The sequence below is a fragment of the Triticum dicoccoides genome, chromosome 4A (assembly GCF_002162155.2).
Source record: "Triticum dicoccoides isolate Atlit2015 ecotype Zavitan chromosome 4A, WEW_v2.0, whole genome shotgun sequence".
In the NCBI taxonomy this organism is placed as follows: domain Eukaryota; kingdom Viridiplantae; phylum Streptophyta; class Magnoliopsida; order Poales; family Poaceae; genus Triticum; species Triticum dicoccoides.
Window position 1 is genome coordinate 483647383 of NC_041386.1, and position 21232 is coordinate 483668614.

The following is a 21232-nucleotide window of genomic DNA, read 5'->3' on the forward strand; positions in this document are numbered from 1 at the left end:
CTTCCTCTAGGCCCAAATAATGGTGAAGTGTCATGTAGTCGACGTTCACATAACACCACTAGAGGAGAGACAACATACATCTCATCAAAATATCGAACGAATACCAAATTCACATGACTACTGATACATCTCCAACGTATCTATAATTTTGATTGCTCCATGCTATATTATCTACTGTTTTGGACTATATTGGGCTTTATTTTCCACTTTTATATTATTTTTGGGACTAACCTATTAACCGGAGGCCCAGCCCAGAATTGCTGTTTTTTGCCTATTTCAGTGTTTCAAAGAAACAAAATATCAAACAGAGTCCAAATGGAATAAAATCTTCGGGAACGTGATTTTCTCACCAAACGTGATCCAGGAGACTTGGACCCTGCTCCAAGGAACAAAAGAGGCGGTCACAAGGGTGGCCCCCCCTAGGGCGCGCCCCCTACCTTGTGGGCCCCTTGTTGCTCCTCCGGCGTACTTCTTCCTCCTATATATACACATGTACCCCCAAACGATCAGAACAGGAGCCAAAAACCTAACTCCACCACCGCAACTTTCTGTATCCACGAGATCCCATCTTGGGGCCTGTTCTAGAGCTCCGCCGGAAGAGGGCCGTCATCACGGAGGGCTTCTACATCATCATAGCCCCTCCGATGAAGTGTGAGTAGTTTACCTCAGACCTTCGGGTCCATACTTAGTAGCTAGATGGCTTCTTCTCTCTCTCTTTGAATCTCAATACAAAGTTCTCCCCCTCTCTTATGGAGGTCTATTCGATGTAATCTTCTTTTTGCGGTGTGTTTGTTGACACCGATGAATTGTGGGTTTATGATCAAGTCTATCTATGAATAATATTTGAATCTTCTCTGAATTCTTTTATGTATGATTGGTTATCTTTGCAAGTCTCTTCGAATTATCCATTTGGTTTGGCCAACTAGATTGGTAGTTCTTGCCATGGGAAAAGTGCTTAGCTTTGGGTTCGATCTTGTGGTGTCGTTACCCAGTGACAGAAGGGGCAGAAAGGCACGTATTGTATCGTTGCCATCGAGGATAACAAGATGGGGTTTATTTCATATTGCATGAATTTATCTCTCTACATCATGTCATCTTGCTTAAGGTGTTACTCTGTTTTTAACTTAATACTCTAGATGCATGCTGGATAGCGGTCGATGAGTGGAGTAATAGTAGTAGATGCAGAATCGTTTCGATCTACTTGTCACGGACCTGATGCCTATATACATGATCATGCCTAGATATTCTCATAATTATGCTCAATTCTATCAATTGCTCAACAGTAATTTGTTCACCCACCGTAGAATACTTATGCTCTTGAGAGAAGCCACTAGTGAAACCTATGCCCCCCCGGGTCTATTCTCATCATATCAATCTCCATCACTTTTATATTGTTTTGCTATTTACTTTGCCTTTACTTTTTACTTTGCATATTTATACCAAAAATACCAAAAATATTCTATCTATCAGATCTCACTCTCGTAAGTGACCGTGAAGGGCTTGACAACCCCTAATCGCGTTGGTTGCGAGTAGCTATTGCTTTGTGCAGGTACGAGGGACTTGAGCGTGGGCTCCTACTAGATTGATACCTTGGTTCTCAAAAAACTGAGGGAAATACTTACGCTACTCTGCTGCATCATCCCTTCCTCTTCGGGGAAAACCAACGCAAGCTCAAGACGTAGCAAGAAGGATTTCTGGCGCCATTGCCGGGGAGTCTACGCAAAAAGTCAATATACCAAGTACCCATCACAATCCATATCTCTCGCATTACATTATTTGCCATTTGCCTCTCGTTTCCCTCTCCCCCCCAATTCACCCTTGCCGTTTTATTCGTCCTCTGTCCCTATCCTCCCTCTCTATTTGCCTCTTTTGTCCGCTTGCTTTTTGTTTGCTCGTGTGTTAGATTGCTTGTTTGCCACGATGCCTCAAGATACTACTAAATTGTGTGACTTCACCAATACCAATAATAATGATTTCCTTAGCACTCCGATTGCTCCTCTTACCGATGCTGAATCTTGTGAAATTAATACTGCTTTGTTGAATCTTGTTATGAAAGATCAATTCGTCAGCCTTCCTAGTGAAGATGCCGCTACTCATCTGAATAGCTTCGTCGATTTATGTGATATGCAAAAGAAAAAAGATGTCAATAATGATGTCGTTAAATTGAAGCTATTTCCTTTTTCGCTTAGAGATCGTGCTAAAGTTTGGTTTTCGTCTTTGCCTAAGAATAGTATTGATTCATGGAACAAGTGCAAAGATGCTTTTATCTCTAAGTATTTTCCTCCCGCTAAGATCATCTCTCTTAGAAATGATATAATGCACTTTAAACAACTTGATCATGAACATGTTGCACAAGCTTGGGAGAGAATGAAATTAATGATACGTAATTGCCCTACTCATGGTTTGAATTTGTGGATGACTATACAAATTTTTTATGCCGGATTGAATTTTGCTTCTAGAAATCTTTTAGATTCGGCCGCGGGAGGCACTTTTATGGAAATCACTTTAGGAGATGCTACTAAACTCCTAGATAATATTATGGTTAATTATTCTCAATGGCATACTGAAAGAACTTCTAATAAAAAGGTGCATGCGATAGAAGAAATTAATGTGTTGAGTGAAAAGATGGATGAACTTATGAAATTATTTGCTACTAAGAGTCTTTCTTCTGATCTTAATGATATGCCTTTGTCTACTTTGATTGAGAATAACAATGAATCTATGGATGTGAATTTTGTTGCTAGGAATAATTTTGGTAACAACGCTTATAGAGGGAATTTTAATCCTAGGCCATATCCTAGTAATCCTTCTAATAATTATGGGAATTCCTACAACAACTCTTATGGAAATTATAATAAGATGCCCTCTGATTTTGAATCTAATATTAAAGAATTTATTTCTTCGCAAATTTTTTTAATGCTATGATTGAAGAAAAATTGCTTAAGATTGATGATTTGGCTAGGAACGTTGATAGAATTGCTCTTGATATTGATTCTTTGAAACTTAGATCTATTCCACCTAAGCATGATATTAATGAATCTCTAAAAGCCATGAGAATTTCAATTGATAAGTGTAAAGAAAGAACCGCTAGGATGCGTGCTTCCAAAGATGCCTTTATTAAAGCGCGTTCTTCCAATTCCTATGAAAATCAAGATGAAGATCTAAAACTTATTGACGTGTCTCCAATTAAATCTTTATTTTTCAATATGAATCTTGATGAAACTGAATATGAACTTCCTTTACCTAGAAGGCGTTCTAAAATTTCGGAGTATTTAGATCTTAATGACAAAATAGATGAAAGTGGGATTGAAAGAAATAAAAATCTAGATGTTGGTAAACCCACAATATTGGATTTCAAGGAATTTAATTATGAAAGTTGCTCTTTAATTGATTGTATTTCCTTGTTGCAATCCGTGCTAAATTCTCCACATGCTTATAGTCGAAATAAAGCCTTCACCGAACATATTGTTGATGCCTTGATGCAATCTTATGAAGAAAAACTTGAGTTGAAAGTTTCTATCCCTAGAAAACTCTATGATGAGTGGTAACCAACTATTAAAATTAAAATTAAATATCATGAGTTTTATGCTTTGTGTGACTTGGGTGCTAGTGTCTCTACTATTCCCAAGACTTTGTGTGATTTACTAGATTTCCGTAATTTTGATGATTGCTCTCTAAACTTGCATCTTGCGGATTCCACTATTAAGAAACCTATGGGAAGAATTAATGATGTTCCTATTGTTGCAAATAGGAATTATGTTCCCGTAGATTTCATTGTTCTTGATATAGATTGCAATCCTTCTTGCCCGATTATTCTTGGTAGACCTTTCCTTAAAACGGTTGGTGCGATTATTGATATGAAAGAAGGGAATATTAGATTTCAATTTACATTAAAAAAGGGCATGGAACACTTTCCAAGAAATAAAATAAAATTACCATATGAAACTATCATGAGAGCCACTTATGGATTGCCTACCAAAGATGGCAATACCTAGATCTATTCTTGCTCGTTATGCCTAGCTAGGGGCGTTAAATGATAGCGCTTGTTGGGAGGCAACCCAATTTTATTTTTATTCATTGCTTTTTTCTCCTGTTTAGTAATAAATAAATTATTTAGCCTCTGTTTTGGTTGTGTTTTTTGTGTTTAATTAGTGTTTGTGCCAAGTAGAACCGTTGGGAAGACTTGGGGAAAGTCTTGTAGAACTTGCTGTAAAAAACAGAAACTTTAGCGCTCACGAGAACTGCTGTCATTTTTATTTGAAGAGTGATATTTAGTTAATTATTTTTTCAGATGATTAATAGATAAATTCCTCACGTCCAGAAATTTATTTTAGAATTTTTGGGGTTCCAGATCTTGCGCTAGCTACAGATTACTACAGACTGTTCTGTTTTTGACAGATTCTGTTTTTCGTGTGTTGTTTGCTTATTTTGATGAATCTATGGCTAGTAAAATAATTTATAATCCATAGAGAAGTTGGAATACAGTAGGTTTAACACCAATATAAATAAATAATGAGTTCATTACATTACCTTGAAGTGGTCTTTTGTTTTCTTTCGCTAACGGAGCTCACGAGTTTTCTATTTTGAGTTTTGTGTTGTGAAGTTTTCAAGTTTTGGGTGAATTCTTTTGATGGATCATGGAACAAGGAGTGGCAAGAGCCTAAGCTTGGGGATGCCCATGGCCCCCAAGATAATCCAAGGACACCAAAAAGTCAAAGCTTGGGGATGCCCCGGAAGGCATCCCCTCTTTTCGTCCACTTCCATCGGTAATTTACTTGGAGCTATATTTTTGTTCACCAACATGATATGTGTTTTGCTTGGAGCATCTTGTATTACTTGTGTATTTGTTTGCTAGTATACCACAATCATCCTTGCTGTACACACCTTTTGAGAGAGCCATACATGAATTAAAATTTGATAGAATACTTTATGTGCTTCACTTATATCCTATGAGCTAGATAATTTTGCTCTATGTGCTTCACTTATATCTTTTGAGCTAGATAATTTTGCTCTATGTGCTTCACTTATATCTTTTGAGCATTATAATTTTGATCTGTGTGCTTCACTTAGATCTTTTAGAGCACAGTGGTGGATTCGTTTTAAAGAAACTATTGATCTCTCATGCTTCACTTAAATTAATTTGAGAGTCTCTTAATAGCATGGTAATTTGCCTAATAATAATATGCTTGGTATTCAAGATTTGTGAAACTTTCTTTTGAGTGTGTTGAATACTAAGAAAGGATTGAAGCATGATAATTGTTTTGAGATATGGAGGTGATAATATTAAAGTCATGCTAGTTGAGTAGTGGTGAATTTAAAGAATACTTGTGTTGAAGTTTGTGATTCCCGTAGCATGCACGTATGGTGAACCGTTATGTGATGAAGTCGGAGCATGATTTATTTATTGATTGTCTTCCTTATGAGTGGCGGTCAGGGAGGAGCGATGGTCTTTTCCTATCAATCTATCTCCCTAGGAGCATGCGCATAGTACTTTGCTTTGTAACTTCTAGATTTTTGCAATAAGTATATGAGTTCTTTATGACTAATATTGAGTCCATGGATTATACGCACTCTCACCCTTCCACCTTTGCTAGCCTCTCTAATACCGCGCACCTTTCGCCGATATCATACACCTGCCATATACCTTCCTCAAAACAGCCACCATACCTACCTATTATGGCATTTCCATAGCCATTCCAAGATATATTGCCATGCAACTTTCCATCGTTCCGTTTATTATGACACACTCCATCATTGTCATATTGCATATCACGGTACACCGCCGGAGGCATTTATATAGAGTCATATTTTGTTCTAAGTATCGAGTTGTAATTGATGAGTTGTAAGAAAAATAAAAAGTGTGATGATCATCATTATTAGAGCATTGTCCCAGTGAGGAAAGAATAATGGAGACTATGATTCCCCCACAAGTCGGGATGAGACTCCGGACGAAAAATAATAAAAAAGAGAGGCCAAAGAAGCCCAAAAAAGAGAAAGGCCATAAAAAAGAGAAAGGCCATATATATAAAAAAAGAGAGAAAAAGAGAGAAGGGACAATGTTACTATCCTTTTACCACACTTGTGCTTCAAAGTAGCACCATGGCCTTCATAGTAGACAATCTCTCATGTTATCACTTTCATATACTAGTGGGAATCTTTCATTATAGAACATGGCTTGTATATTCCAATGATGGGCTTCCTCAAATTGCCCTAGGTCTTCATGAGCAAGCAAGTTGGATGCACACCCACTTAGTTTCTTTTTGAGCTTTCATATACTTATAGCTCTAGTGCATCTGTTGCATGGCAATCCCTACTCACTCACATTGATATCTATTGATGGGCATCTCCATAGCCCGTTCATACGCCTAGTTGATGTGAGACTATCTTCTCCTTTTTGTTTTCTCCACAACCACCATTCTATTCCACCTATAGTGCTATATCCATGGCTCACGCTCATGTGTTGCGTGAAGATTGAAAAAGTTTTGAAAAAGTTAGAGTATGAAACAATTGCTTGGCTTGTCATCGGGGTTGTGCATGATTTAAATACTTTGTGTGGGGAAGATGGAGTATAGCCAGACTATATGATTTTATAGGGATAACTTTCTTTGGCCATGTTATTTTGAGAAGACATAATTGCTTTGTTAGTATGCTTGAAGTATTATTATTTTCTATGTCAATATAAACCTTTGTCTTGAATCTTTCTAATCTGAATATTCATACCACAATTAAGAAGATTTGCATTGAAATTATGCCAAGTAGCACTCCGCATCAAAAATTCTCTTTTTATCATTTACCTACTCGAGGACGAGCAGGAATTAAGCTTGGGGATGCCTGATACGTCTCCAACGTATCTATAATTTTTGATTGCTCCATGCTATATTATCTACTGTTTTGGACTATATTGGGCTTTATTTTCCACTTTTATATTATTTTTGGGACTAACCTATTAACCGGAGGCCCAGCCCAGAATAGCTGTTTTTTGCCTATTTCAGTGTTTTGAAGAAACGGAATATCAAACGGAGTCCAAACGGAATAAAATCTTCGGGAACGTGATTTTCTCACAGAACGTGATCCAGGAGACTTGGACCCTACTCCAAGGAACAAAAGAGGCGGTCACGAGGGTGGGGGGCGCCCCCCTAGGGCGTGCCCCCCTGCCTCGTGGGCCCCTCGTTGCTCCTCCGGCGTACTTCTTCCTCCTATATATACACATGTACCCCTAAACGATCAGAACAGGAGCCAAAAACCTAATTCCACGGCCACAACTTTCTGTATCCACGAGATCCCATCTTGGGGCCTGTTCCGGAGCTCCACAGGAAGAGGGCCGTCATCACAGAGGGCTTCTACATCATCATAGCCCCTCGGATGAAGTGTGAGTAGTTTACCTCAAACCTTTGGGTCCACAGTTAGTAGCTAGATGGCTTCTTCTCTCTCTTTGAATCTCAATACAAAGTTCTCCCACTCTCTTATGGAGGTCTATTCGATGTAATCTTCTTTTTGCGGTGTGTTTGTTGAGACCGATGAATTGTGGGTTTATGATCAAGTCTATCTATGAATAATATTTGAATCTTCTCTAAATTCTTTTATGTATGATTGGTTATCTTTGCAAGTCTCTTCAAATTATCCGTTTGGTTTGGCCAACTAGATTGGTAGTTCTTGCCATGGGAGAACTGCTTAGCTTTGGGTATGATCTTGCGGTGTCCTTACCCAGTGACAGAAGGGACAGCAAGGCACGTATTGTATCGTTGCCATCGAGGATAACAAGATGGGGTTTATTTCATATTGCATGAATTTACCTCTCTACATCATGTCATCTTGCTTAAGGCGTTACTCTGTTTTTAACTTAATACTCTAGATGCATGCTGGATAGCGGTCGATGAGTGGAGTAATAGTAGTAGATGCAGAATCATTTCGATCTACTTGTCACGGACCTGATGCCTATATACATGATCATGCCTAGATATTCTCATAATTATGCTCAATTCTATCAATTGCTCAACAGTAATTTGTTCACCCACCGTAGAATACTTATGCTCTTGAGAGAAGTCACTAGTGAAACCTATGGCCCCCGGGTCTATTCTCATCATATCAATCTCCATCACTTTTATATTGTTTTGCTATTTACTTTGCCTTTACTTTTTTACTTTGCATCTTTATACCAAAAATACCAAAAATATTCTATCTATCAGATCTCACTCTCGTAAGTGACCGTGAAGGGCTTGACAACCCCTAACCGCGTTGGTTGCGAGTAGCTATCGCTTTGTGCAGGTACGAGGGACTTGAGCGTGGGCTCCTACTGGATTGATACCTTGGTTCTCAAAAACTGAGGGAAATACTTACGCTACTCTGCTGCATCATCCCTTCCTCTTCGGGGAAAACCAACACAATCTCAAGACGTAGCAAGAAGGATTTCTGGCGCCGTTGACAGGGAGTCTACGCAAAAAGTCAATATACCAAGTACCCACCACAATCCCTATATCTCGCATTACATTATTTGCCATTTGCCTCTCGTTTTGCTCTCCCCCAATTCACCCTTGCCGTTTTATTCGTCCTCTGTCTCTATCCTCCCTCTCTATTTGCCTCTTTTGTCCGCTTACTTTTTGTTTGCTCGTGTGTTAGATTGCTTGTTTGTCGCGATGGCTCAAGATACTACTAAATTGTGTGACTTCACCAATACCAATAATAATGATTTGCTTAGCACTCCGATTGCTCCTCTTACCGATGCTGAATCTTGTGAAATTAATACTGCTTTGTTGAATCTTGTTATGAAAGATCAATTCGCCGGCCTTCCTAGTGAAGATGCCGCTACTCATCTGAATAGCTTCGTCAATTTATGTGATATGCAAAAGAAAAAAGATGTCAATAATGATGTCATGAAATTGAAGCTATTTCCTTTTTCGCTTAGAGATCGTGCTAAAGTTTGGTTTTCTTCTTTGCCTAAGAATAGTATTGATTCATGGAACAAGTGCAAAGATGCTTTTATCTCTAAGTATTTTCCTCCCGCTAAGATCATCTCTCTTAGAAACGATATAATGCACTTTAAACAACTTGATCATGAACATGTTGCACAAGCTTGGGAGAGAATGAAATTAATGATACGTAATTGCCCTACTCATGGTTTGAATTTGTTGATGACTATACAAATTTTTTATGCCGGATTGAATTTGGCTTCTAGAAATCTTTTAGATTCGACCGCGGGAGGCACTTTTATGGAAATCACTTTAGGAGATTCTACTAAACTCCTAGATAATATTATGGTTAATTATTCTCAATGGCATACTGAAAGAACTTCTAATAAAAAGGTGCATGCGATAGAAGAAATTAATGTGTTGAGTGAAAAGATGGATGAACTTATGAAATTATTTGCTATTAAGAGTGTTTCTTCTGATCCTAATGATATGCCTTTGTCTACTTTGATTGAGAATAACAATGAATCTATGGATGTGAATTTTGTTGGTAGGAATAATTTTGGTAACAACGCTTATAGAGGGAATTTTAATCCTAGGCCATATCCTAGTAATCCTTCTAATAATTATAGGAATTCCTACAACAACTCTGATGGAAATTATAATAAGATGACCTCTGATTTTGAATCTAATATTAAAGAATTTATTTCTTCGCAAAAATTTTTTAATGCTATGATTGAAGAAAAATTGCTTAAGATTGATGATTTGGCTAGGAACGTTGATAGAATTGCTCTTGATGTTGATTCTTTGAAACTTAGATCTATTCCACCTAAGCATGATATTAATGAATCTCTAAAAGCCATGAGAATTTCAATTGATAAGTGTAAAGAAAGAACCGCTAGGATGCGTGCTTCCAAAGATGCCTTTATTAAAGCGTGTTCTTCCAATTCCTATGAAAATCAAGATGAAGATCTAAAACTTATTGACGTGTCTCCAATTAAATCTTTATTTTTCAATATGAATCTTGATGAAACTGAATATGATCTTCCTTTACCTAGAAGACGTTCTAAAAATTCGGAGTATTTAGATCTTAATGACGAAATAGATGAAAGTGGGATTGAAAGAAATAAGAATCTAGATGTTGGTAAACCCACTATATTGGATTTCAAGGAATTTAATTATGAAAGTTGCTCTTTAATTGATTGTATTTCCTTGTTGCAATCCGTGCTAAATTCTCCACATGCTTATAGTCGAAATAAAGCCTTCACCGAACATATTGTTGATGCCTTGATGCAAACTTATGAAGAAAAACTTGAGTTGAAAGTTTCTATCCCTAGAAAACTCTATGATGAGTGGTAACCAACTATTAAAATTAAAATTAAATATCATGAGTTTTATGCTTTGTGTGACTTGGGTGCTAGTGTCTCTACTATTCCCAAGACTTTGTGTGATTTACTAGATTTCCGTAATTTTGATGATTGCTCTCTAAACTTGCATCTTGCGGATTCCACTATTAAGAAACCTATGGGAAGAATTAATTATGTTCTTATTGTTGCAAATAGGAATTATGTTCCTGTAGATTTCATTGTTCTTGATATAGATTGCAATCCTTCTTGCCCTATTATTCTTGGTAGACCTTTCCTTAAAACGGTTGGTGCGATTATTGATATGAAGGAAGGGAATATTAGATTTCAATTTACATTAAAAAAGGGCATGGAACACTTTCCAAGAAATAAAATAAAATTACCATATGAAACTATCATGAGAGCCACTTATGGATTGCCTACCAAAGATGGCAATACCTAGATCTATTCTTGCTCGTTATGCCTAGCTAGGGGCGTTAAATGATAGCGCTTGTTGGGAGGAAACCCAATTTTATTTTTATTCATTGCTTTTTTCTCCTGTTTAGTAATAAATAAATTATTTAACCTCTATTTTGGTTGTGTTTTTTGTGTTTAATTAGTGTTTGTGCCAAGTAGAACCGTTGGGAAGACTTGGGGAAAGTCTTGTAGAACTTGCTGTAAAAAACAGAAACTTTAGTGCTCACGAGAAATGCTGTCATTTTTATTTGAAGAGTGATATTTAGTTAATTATTTTTTCGGATGATTAATAGATAAATTCCTCACGTCCAGAATTTTATTTTAGAATTTTTGTGGTTCCAGATCTTGCGCTAGCTACAGATTACTACAGACTGTTCTGTTTTTGACAGATTCTGTTTTTCGTGTGTTGTTTGCTTATTTTGATGAATCTATGGCTAGTAAAATAATTTATAATCCATATAGAAGTTGGAATACAGTAGGTTTAACACCAATATAAATCAATAATGAGTTCATTACATTACCTTGAAGTGGTCTTTTGTTTTCTTTCGCTAACGGAGCTCACGAGTTTTCTATTTTGAGTTTTGTGTTGTGAAGTTTTGAAGTTTTGGGTGAATTCTTTTGATGGATCATGGAACAAGGAGTGGCAAGAGCCTAAGCTTGGGGATGCCCATGGCCCCCAAGATAATCCAAGGACACCAAAAAGTCAAAGCTTGGGGATGCCCCGGAAGGCATCCCCTCTTTTCGTCCACTTCCATCGGTAATTTACTTGGAGCTATATTTTTGTTCACCAACATGATATGTGTTTTGCTTGGAGCGTCTTGTATTACTTGTGTCTTTGTTTGCTAGTATACCACAATCATACTTGCTGTACACACCTTTTGAGAGAGCCATACATGAATTAAAATTTGATAGAATACTCTATGTGCTTCACTTATATCCTATGAGCTAGATAATTTTGCTCTATGTGCTTCACTTATATCTTTTGAGCTAGATAATTTTGCTCTATGTGCTTCACTTGTATCTTTTGAGCGTTATAATTTTGCTCTATGTGCTTCACTTAGATCTTTTAGAGCATGGTGGTGGATTCATTTTAAAGAAACTATTGATCTCTCATGCTTCACCTAAATTAATTTGAGAGTCTCTTAATAGCATGGTAATTTGCCTAATAATAATATGCTTGGTATTCAAGATTTGTGAAACTTTCTTTTGAGTGTGTTGAATACTAAGAAATGATTGAAGCATGATAATTGTTTTGAGTTATGGAGGTGATAATATTAAAGTCATGCTAGTTGAGTAGTTGTGAATTTAAAGAATACTTGTGTTGAAATTTGTGATTCCCGTAGCATGCACGTATGGTGAACCGTTATGTGATGAAGTCGGAGCATGATTTATTTATTGATTGTCTTCCTTATGCGGTCGGGGATGAGCGATGGTCTTTTCCTACCAATCTATCCCCCTAGGAGCATGCGCGTAGTACTTTGCTTTGATAAATTCTAGATTTTTGCAATAAGTATATGAGTTCTTTATGACTAATGTTGAGTCCATGGATTATACACACTCTCACCCTTCCACCTTTGCTAGCCTCTCTAATACCGCGCACCTTTCGCCGATATCATACACCTACCATATACCTTCCTCAAAACAGCCACCATACCTACCTCTTATGGCATTTCCATAGCCATTCCGAGATATATTGCCATGCAACTTTCCACCGTTCTGTTTATTATGACACACTCCATCATTGTCATATTGCATATCCCGGTACACCGCCGGAGGCATTTATATAGAGTCATATTTTGTTCTAAGTATCGAGTTGTAATTGATGAGTTGTAAGAAAAATAAAAAGTGTGATGATCATCATTATTAGAGCATTGTCCCAGTGAGGAAAGAATGATGGAGACTATGATTCCCCCACAAGTCGGGATGAGACTCCGGACAAAAAATAAAAAAATATATAAAAGAGGCCAAAGAAGCCCAAATAAAAAAAGAAAAAGAGAAAGGCCATAAAAAAAGAGAAAGGCCATATATAAAAAAATAAGAGAAAAAGAGAGAAGGGACAATGTTACTATCCTTTTACCACACTTGTGCTTCAAAGTAGCACCATGGTCTTCATAGTAGAGAGTCTCTCATGTTATCACTTTCATATACTAGTGGGAATCTTTCATTATAGAACTTGGCTTGTATATTCCAATGATGGGCTTCCTCAAATTGCCCTAGGTCTTCATGAGCAAGCAAGTTGGATGCACACCCACTTAGTTTCTTTTTGAGCTTTCATATACTTATAGCTCTAGTGCATCTGTTGCATGGCAATCCCTACTCACTCACATTGATATCTATTGATGGGCTTCTCCATAGCCCGTTGATACGCCTAGTTTATGTGAGACTATCTTCTCCTATTTGTCTTCACCACAACCACCATTCTATTCCACCTATAGTGGTATATCCATGGCTCACGCTCATGTATTGTGTGAAGATTGAAAAAGTTTTGAAAAAGTTAGAGTATAAAACTGTCAGATTTCGGGTTCCGGCAGACCTTTAAGGTTCAAACACTGGGGTGCACGCGGAGATTTCGCCTCCTACTTTCCTGCACCCCTCCGCCGTGCTAGGATCTAAACTAAGGAAAGAACAACACAATAGACACAGGGTTTATACTGGTTCGGGCCACTGTTGTGGTGTAATACCCTCTTCCAGTGTGTGGCGTGTGGATTGCCTCTTGGGCTGATGATGATGAACAATACAAGGAAGAACAGCCTCGCGAGGGTCTGTTCTTGGCTAAGGCGATGAACTGCTGGGAGGAGTTCAGCCACCTTTCTCTCTCTCTCTCTCTGCTCTCCTCTGACCGACCCTTCTAACTAGCCTCTTCCTTCCTACCTCTCTTCCGTCCTCTCTTCGTCTTCGTCTTCGTCCCTTCCTCTAGCTATGTGGGTGGCTGGTCCTATTTATAGAGGCCCTGGTCCTCTCCCCAAATATTGATCGGGAAGGGAGCCAACAATGGCGGGCTAATTTGAAGGGGGACAACAAGTATCGGCTATCCTGACAAAAGTAGTCTTCGCCTGCGCAAAGCTCTGGTGATGACGCCATCTTGGGCTCCACGGTGACCTCCTTCTCGTAGTCCTCCTGGTCTTGGTCTCGTTGCACCGAAATTGCAACATTTGCCTGATGCCTCGGTACTCCGCGGCCGTGCTTGCCCCCTTTGCACCAAAGAGGAAAGGAGGATGCTGCGCGGGCTGGCACCCGCCTGGCGCCCTGAGTTGTCATGGCTTGCGTCATGGGCACCTCGTGAGGTACCCCACCTTGATCTCTCCGCCTCCTCGTGAGCCATCCTGACGAGGCCGTGCCTGAGGAAGCCTCACGTCGTCCGCCCCGCGAGGCTTGGCCCCTCGCGAGGCTCTTGGGTTTGTGTTGGTGAAGATGGGCCGTGCTGGGCCCCCCTTTGAGCCACGCCGCAGGCCACAGGCAGGCAAGTCTGGGGACCCCCGTTCCCAGAACGCCAACAGTAGCCCCCGGGCCCAAGGCGCGCCCGGACTTGGCCGTGCAGGGAGGCGGAAGGGCAAGAGCGAAGCGCCGCGGGCCCTAACAGCCTGCGGCCTTGGGCGCTGCGTGGCGGTTGATTGGACATGGGTGCCTTAGTAACCGCGTGAGTTGATAAAGGAGTGGCATCCGCCTAGGCCCTGCTTCTTGCTTTCTCCGGTTGCTGCTCAGATCCCTTTTCTTGCGCCTCTCCTTCCCTCCTCCGAGATTTCCAGATCTACTCTGACCGCGCGGCCTAGGGAGCCATGGCTCCTCATCAGCCCCTGGCCGCAGCTTGGTACTCGTCTGCCCTGGACTCGCCGAACATGTCGGAGGCGGGCCTTGCCCGGTTGCGCCGGATGGCGAAGGCGTGGGGCATCGACAGGGAGAAGGTGTTCAAGGCTGGCTCCGCCACCCCTGAAGGTCAAAGGAGCACCTTCTATCCACTCTTCGTAAGTGCCATTGTTGCTGGCCTGGTGCCTCCCTTCTCCGAGTTCTTCTTCTCTGTCCTCCGCCATTACAAGCTACAGGCTCTGCATCTTCATCCCAACTCCGTCCTTCTCCTGGCAATCTTTGCTTATTATTGCGAAGCACATGTTGGGGTGCAGCCCTCAGTGGCCTTGCTGCGCCACTACTTCTACCTCCAGACCTCTCGTGGGACAGCTTCCGCGTGCGCGAGCTTCGTCGCGTCCTGCGGCACCATTGCCATCTCGAACTCTAGGAAGAGGATTGAGGGCTTCAGGAGCAAGTGGATCTTGGTGGATGCTGGGCGCATCCACCCTCGACTGATCCTGCCCACGGAGCAGCCCACGAGCTCCAGCGACTAGGGTCGAGTGGAGCTCACGGATCCCCGCACGAAGATGGTGTTGGAGAAGATGGACGCGGATCTGAGGCCGACCGACATGGCGGCGGCGAAGATGACCGGCACGTCGCTGCTGAGGGAGTTCTTGGAGCACCAGCTGGCTCCGCTTCGGCAGTACTCGCTTCCAATGTGGAGGCCCCGTCCGAACCCCACGGCCTTGGCCGCCGGAGACCTAGCTGCGGTCCTCCAATCTCTGGTCGGGGGCAATGTGGCGAGGCTGGAGGGCGCTCCTACGCCCTTGTTCCTCTGCAACGACTGGGAGCGGGTGGTGAAGTCCATGCCCATCTTCAACGGGGATGGGCCAGTGCCCCTGGAAGCTCCCAAGGAACCGGTGGACGTGCCCTCCGGCGACTCTAGCGAAGAGGAAGAGGGCGGGGAGCGCGTAAGAGGGCCTGACTCCGAGGCGACTAACAGAGAGTCGAGGGCTCCTTTCCCCCGGCGCAGGTCCCGCGTTCTCCGCCTCTCTCCGAATGATGGCGACGAGGATGACGACGAAGGCGACGACGAGCAGGACGGCGGGAGCTCACCCCCGATCCCGAAGAAGGACAGGACCGGGCTGATCTCCCGCGGGTCTCCCCCGGCCCCGGGGCGAACCGCAGACGCACCTTACGCCTCCAAGCTTCTCGAGGTTGACCCTTCCAGCCGGCTTTCAGGCTTCAAATTTGGCCGGAGGCCGCTTGAGCTCACTGGCGACGACCCGTAAGCATTAGATTCTTGTCTTTATCTCTTGCTCTGCTTCTGAGGCTTGACGTCCGCATCTTTGGATAGGTTGGCGCCCGTAGAAAAGAAGCCGAAGGGGGCTCTCGAGGTTCCATCCGTGGCGGCGCTTCTGCCCGCGAAGGAAGGTGACCGCGACGCACAGGCTTCTCCTGCCCGGTCGTCCTCGCGAGGTCTGGCTGAGCCGGCTGGGGCGAGCTCAGCCCCCACGGCTCAAGTGGCTCCCGAGGTGCTCTTGCCTGCCGCCGCCACTACAGCTGTCGGGGCGCGGCAGACTCCGCCGCAGGATGCTGTGGCTGCGCTGCCGCCTTCTCCTCCTACTCCACCGGCCGCTGTCTCTCCGACTCCTTCTACCGTTCTGGATTGTGCTGTTGCTGAGCTGGACCGACTGCGGCAGGATCTTCTTGGCGCCGACCCCCGCTTGGTGGCCGGGCGTTTAGAGCTGGCTTCTGGATGGGTTCGCTCCGACGCCTCGATTCGGGCGGCGCTGGTCCAGGCCTCGACGGCATGCGACGAGGAGAAGCAGGCCGTCCTGGAGGCGAAGGCTGCCCGTGATGCAGCCTTGGGGGAGGTGGTCGACGTCCGTGGTCGCTGCAAGGCGCTGGAGGACGAGCTGCAAGGCCTGCGGGATCGGCTCGCGGAAGAGGTCCGCCTTCGCCAAGAGCAGGAAGAAGGCGTGAAGGCTCGCGAGGCAGCCGTCGAGGGCCGGGAGGCCAAGCTCAGGAAGCGCCGCGACCGCCTAGGCGCGCTAGAGCAGGAGTTGGGGGCAAGGAAGGCCGAGCTGGACGGCAAGGCCCTGGTTCTTGCCGAGGACCGCGCGGCCTTCACGGAGTTGGAGGCGAAGGCTCGCTCCTCGCTGAGGACGCTTTATGACAGCAGCCTGGAGAGCCCGCTGGCCGGCGCCGAGGACGGCCCCGCCAAGCTGCTTCCCTTCCTGGTTCACGCTCTTGAAGATGTCGCCCTTGGCCTTGGCCCCACGGCCGAGGCCGAGGCGCATGTCCTGTCTTCTGCAGCACTGACGTGGGTCCTCACCCACATCTACCTTCACGATCCCGGTGTCGACCTCGACAGCCTGCTGGAGCCAGTGAGCGGTGAGCGTGCCGCTGCCGCTGCTGACGCCGTGAAGGGTCGTGCGGAGGCTCTGCTGGGGAAGTTCCGGGCCTTCAGCACCAAGCCAGAGCAAGGCGCTGCCGACCTTGCTGCTCCATGAGGCGAACCCGCTCCGCGCTGCTCCCCTGCCGCCAAGTGACTCCATCGTGGCTCCTGTCCTGCTTTTAATTCCTGCACACGTATCATGCCTCGGGGAGGCGTTTAAACTTGCATTTGGCATTGAAATAATAGTGTGGACTGTAATATTTGCTTTTGAATTCCTTGAAATTAGCGCTTTTCCTTCCTACTTGCTTACGTTCTACGCCGGCAGAGCCCAGCCCCATGCGTACCTCACCCAACAATAGTCCCGACCGGAAACCAGGACGGGACCAAGGAGTGAGGGGCTACGTGACAAGTTAGGCTCCTGAGTCGCGATGCTCAGGAGTCCCCCTTGGCGCACGAACAACAAGTAGGGAGGTGTGATGCGGGTGGATCCACTGTTCTACGTCTGCAGAGCCCGGCCGCGCGCGTGCCTCACCCAGCGATGGTCCCGACCGGAAACCAGGACGGGGCCACGGAGTGAGGGGCTACGTGACCAGTTAGGATCCTGAGTCGCGATGCTCAGGAGTCCCCCTTGACGCTCAAACGGCCTTCGTACCTTGGCTCCGCTCGGGGAGAGACGCACGACGAACTAGGCCCGGGGGGACCTGGGCGGGCGGCGTGCGTCTGGGTGTGACCCAGGCGCAGCCCCCGTGCCCAGCCCCCTCGCGCGGCACTCCCGAGGGGAGGCGTTACGATGAGGCTAGACACTGAGCTCTGGGCTCCCTGAGGTTGATGCGGCCCGGGGGCCACCCTCAGTTGTTTATCACCAGTGCGGAGCATAGTGCTACCGTATGTGTACGGGCATAGCCGCTCCTCGGCAGTGTCGTCAGCCAGCGCGGAGCATGGTGCTTCCACTGGTATGTGGTAGGGGGCCCCCCTCCGGGAGGAGCCCCCGGGGCGTGTACAGCCCCGCCCTGACACGTGGCTGGCACGATAGGGCCTGGCGAGGTGTATCTGGGCACCCGTGAGCCAGCGCGGGACTCACGGGGCCCTACCTCTAGGCGGGTTGCGCCTGGCACTGGGCCTTATCTTGTGACGTGTCCCTGCAAATTTGGTTAGATGTCGGCACTCTACGTCCTCGGGTCCCGGCCCTCGAGCTGGTCTCAGCCATCGCTGGTAGGCCAGGTCGCGATGCCATGGACAAGGCCAGAGGGTGAGGGCTGGAGAGCCAGTAAGAGCCCTGAGTTGCGATGCTCAGGTGCCCCCCCTTTAACATGCAAGTGGTCGGCATGGAGGAGAAGAGGTGCCATGGACCGGCATCAAATAATCAAGCATGGTGGGTCTCACGCATGATCGGAAATAAACGCAAATGGGATACATGCCGCTAGGCCTGGCCCGAGCGGCTTGGGGATCATGCAGCCTGAGGGGAGCCCCCAACAAGGTAAGCTAACAACATGGAATAAAGGGATACACGCCGCAGGGACGGACCCACGCGGCCGGGGAATAATGCAGCCCTGGGGGCGCTCCCAGCTGGAAGTAAAACTTGAAAGATGTCACCTGATGATGTTGAGGATGAAGGGGTGTTGGTGTAGTAGGCTCGGGGGGCTGCGGGAGCCGATCCTCACGAGCCCCCAGGCCCAGGGGCCTCGGGAGGCTCCGGAGGCGCTGGCGGCTCCTCGCGGGCCATCTCCATCTCTGCCAGGGCTGCGGACCGCCTGGCCTCTCATGCCTCCGTGATGCCCCTCATGAGGCGCTGGTACGCGTCAGCCGCGTTCGGCAAGCCGTAAGGCATGTGAATGTAGCTGTGGGGTGGACCTCCACAGCGCCCCACTCGCGAGGGCCAAAGGCGCTCCAGAGAGACGACTCGGTTGAGCCCTGGTATGTCGATGCAGACGCGCAGCCCACCATCCTCGCCTGGACGGGGGGCCACTGCTGGTAGGCGGCGGGCGCCTCTGATGACTCTTGACTCCTGTAGCTCTTGAATGGCCTTGCTGACGAACTCCTGTGGGTCTGGATCTCCTTGCCTTGCTCCTTCTTGAGGGAAACGTGCTTCAAAACACGCCTCCATGTGGTGCCCAAGCGCCTCCCTCGTGACTCTGGCTAGGTCGGTGGCCCTCCAGGGGAGAGCCCCCGAGCCCTGCCTAAGGAGGGCGCCGGGCACGCTTTCCTATGCGATGGAGGGAGGCTCCCCCTGGGCAGGCGCGGGCCCAGAGGGGCCTGCCTCCTGAGTGGTCGAGTCGGACGATGTCTTCTTCTTGGGGGTGGTCACGGGAGGCCTCCTGCTTTCGCGATCCGGGTCTTCCAGTGATGCGGCCTGAAAGGCTCGTTCCAGGGAACACACCACGTCCTTCTCTTCACAGGGCACCGTGATGACTCCGCCATTTCCTGGCATCTTGAGGGCGTTATAGCCATGGTGAGTCACGACCATGAACTTGGCCAGCGCTGGGTACCCAAGGATGGCGTTGTACGGCAGGCGAATGTGAGCGACGTCGAAGTTGATGAGCTCGGTGCGGTAGTTGTCGCGTGCCCCGAAGGTGACAGGGAGGCGGACCGGCCTAATCGGGACCGTGGAGCCGTCAGTGATACCGAAGAAGGGCTTGGTTGGCTGAAGATGGCTGTAGGGCACTTGGAGGTTGTTGAACGTCTCCACGGACAGGATGTTGAGCCCTGCCCCGCCATCGATGAGGGTCTTGGTGACCACCACGTTGCTGATGATTGGGGAACAAAGCATCGGGAGGACTCCGGCTGTTGCCGCGCACTTGAGCTGATCTGCTGAGCTGAACATGATGGCGCACGCCGACCACCTGAGAGGGCGTGTGGCTTCGAGTCTGGGGAGTACTGCGTTCACTTCACGAGCGAACTGCTTGAAGATGCGCTGAGAGGCTGGGGCTTGAGCTCCGCCCAGGATGCAGGCGATCGCGCGCGGCTCCTGGAAGCCCCTAGCCTCCTCGTCCTGATGGCGGTCCTCGTTTCTCCTTGGCTGCGGCGGCAGCGGTGGGAGGCCTGTGTTGCCTAGCCGGTGATCCTCGCGAGGCTGATCCCTCCAGTCTCCCTCGTGAGGCTGATCCCTCCATCCTCTATCGCGAGGCGGGTCTTGCCAGCGATCCTTGCGAGGTTGGTCGTGCCACCCTTGGCGCAGCCCACGGTCTTCCCAGCGTCCTGCGTTTGTTCCTCCTCCTCGACCGTAGCCCCGGTCACCGCGGTCGGGGCGACGGCCGATCCTTCCTTCACGCACGGCTCGGAGTTCTTGGCATTCATTGGTGTTGTGGGTGTGGAGGTCGTGGTACACGCAGTACCGGCTGCCCTTGGGAGGTTCGGGCTGATCTCTGCCCCGCTTGGTGTCTGGTTCTGCCGCGAGCACTACAGCCCCCTTGCACTTCACATCCTTGGCCTTGAGCTTCTTCTCTTCTGGGTTTGCGGCAGGCAGCTCGAGGAGGGAGAGACGCCCCTCCTCAGCCCTGGCGCACTTGTTTGCCAAGTTGAACAGCTCCAAGGAAGTGCACAGGTCTTCATGCATCGCCAGCTCCTCCTTCATCTTGACGTCGCGCACACCGTCGGAGAAAGCTGAGATGATGGCCTCCTCAGTCACCTTGGGGATCTTGAGGCGTGTGTTGTTGAAGCGCTGGATGTACTTCTGCAGGGTTTCCCCGGGTTGTTGCTTGATGCGGCGCATGTCGCTCACGGCGGGTGGCCGGTCGCGAGTACCTTGGAAGTTGGCGATGAAGCGGGTGCACATCTCTTCCCAGGAGGGGATTGTGCTTGGAGCCAGGTTCAGGAGCCAGGTGCGGGCCCCGTCCTTGAGCGCCATGAGAAACCAGTTCGCCATGACCTTCTCGTCTCCGTTGGCACCTTCGATGCCCAGCTCGTAGAGCTGGAGGAACTCCGCAGGGTCGGCCGTGCCGTCGTAGCGAGGAGGCAGGTCTGGCTTGAACTTGCCGGGCCACGCGACGCTGCGTAGTTCGGGGGTGTAGGCGCGGCAGCCTGCTATGGCCACGGGAGGCCTTAGGTTGACAGAGAGCCTGGTCTTGCATGTCCCCACGCGCGGGAGCAGGGGGATGGTCGCAACATGCTGGAGCAGGGAGCGCCCGGGCAGCTTCTGGCGGGCGAGGGACTTCTTGGCAGCTCTGTTCTTACTGCGCAGGCACCTAACGGAGCGGGTTCCGCCCAGGGGCCATGCGCCTTGGAGCCATGGCGTCTTCTTGAGGAGGAGGCGGCCGGGGCGCCGCCGGAGCCACTTCGCCCGCACGGGGCGGTGTGCGGTGCAGCGGAACGGACGGCGCAGAAGAGCC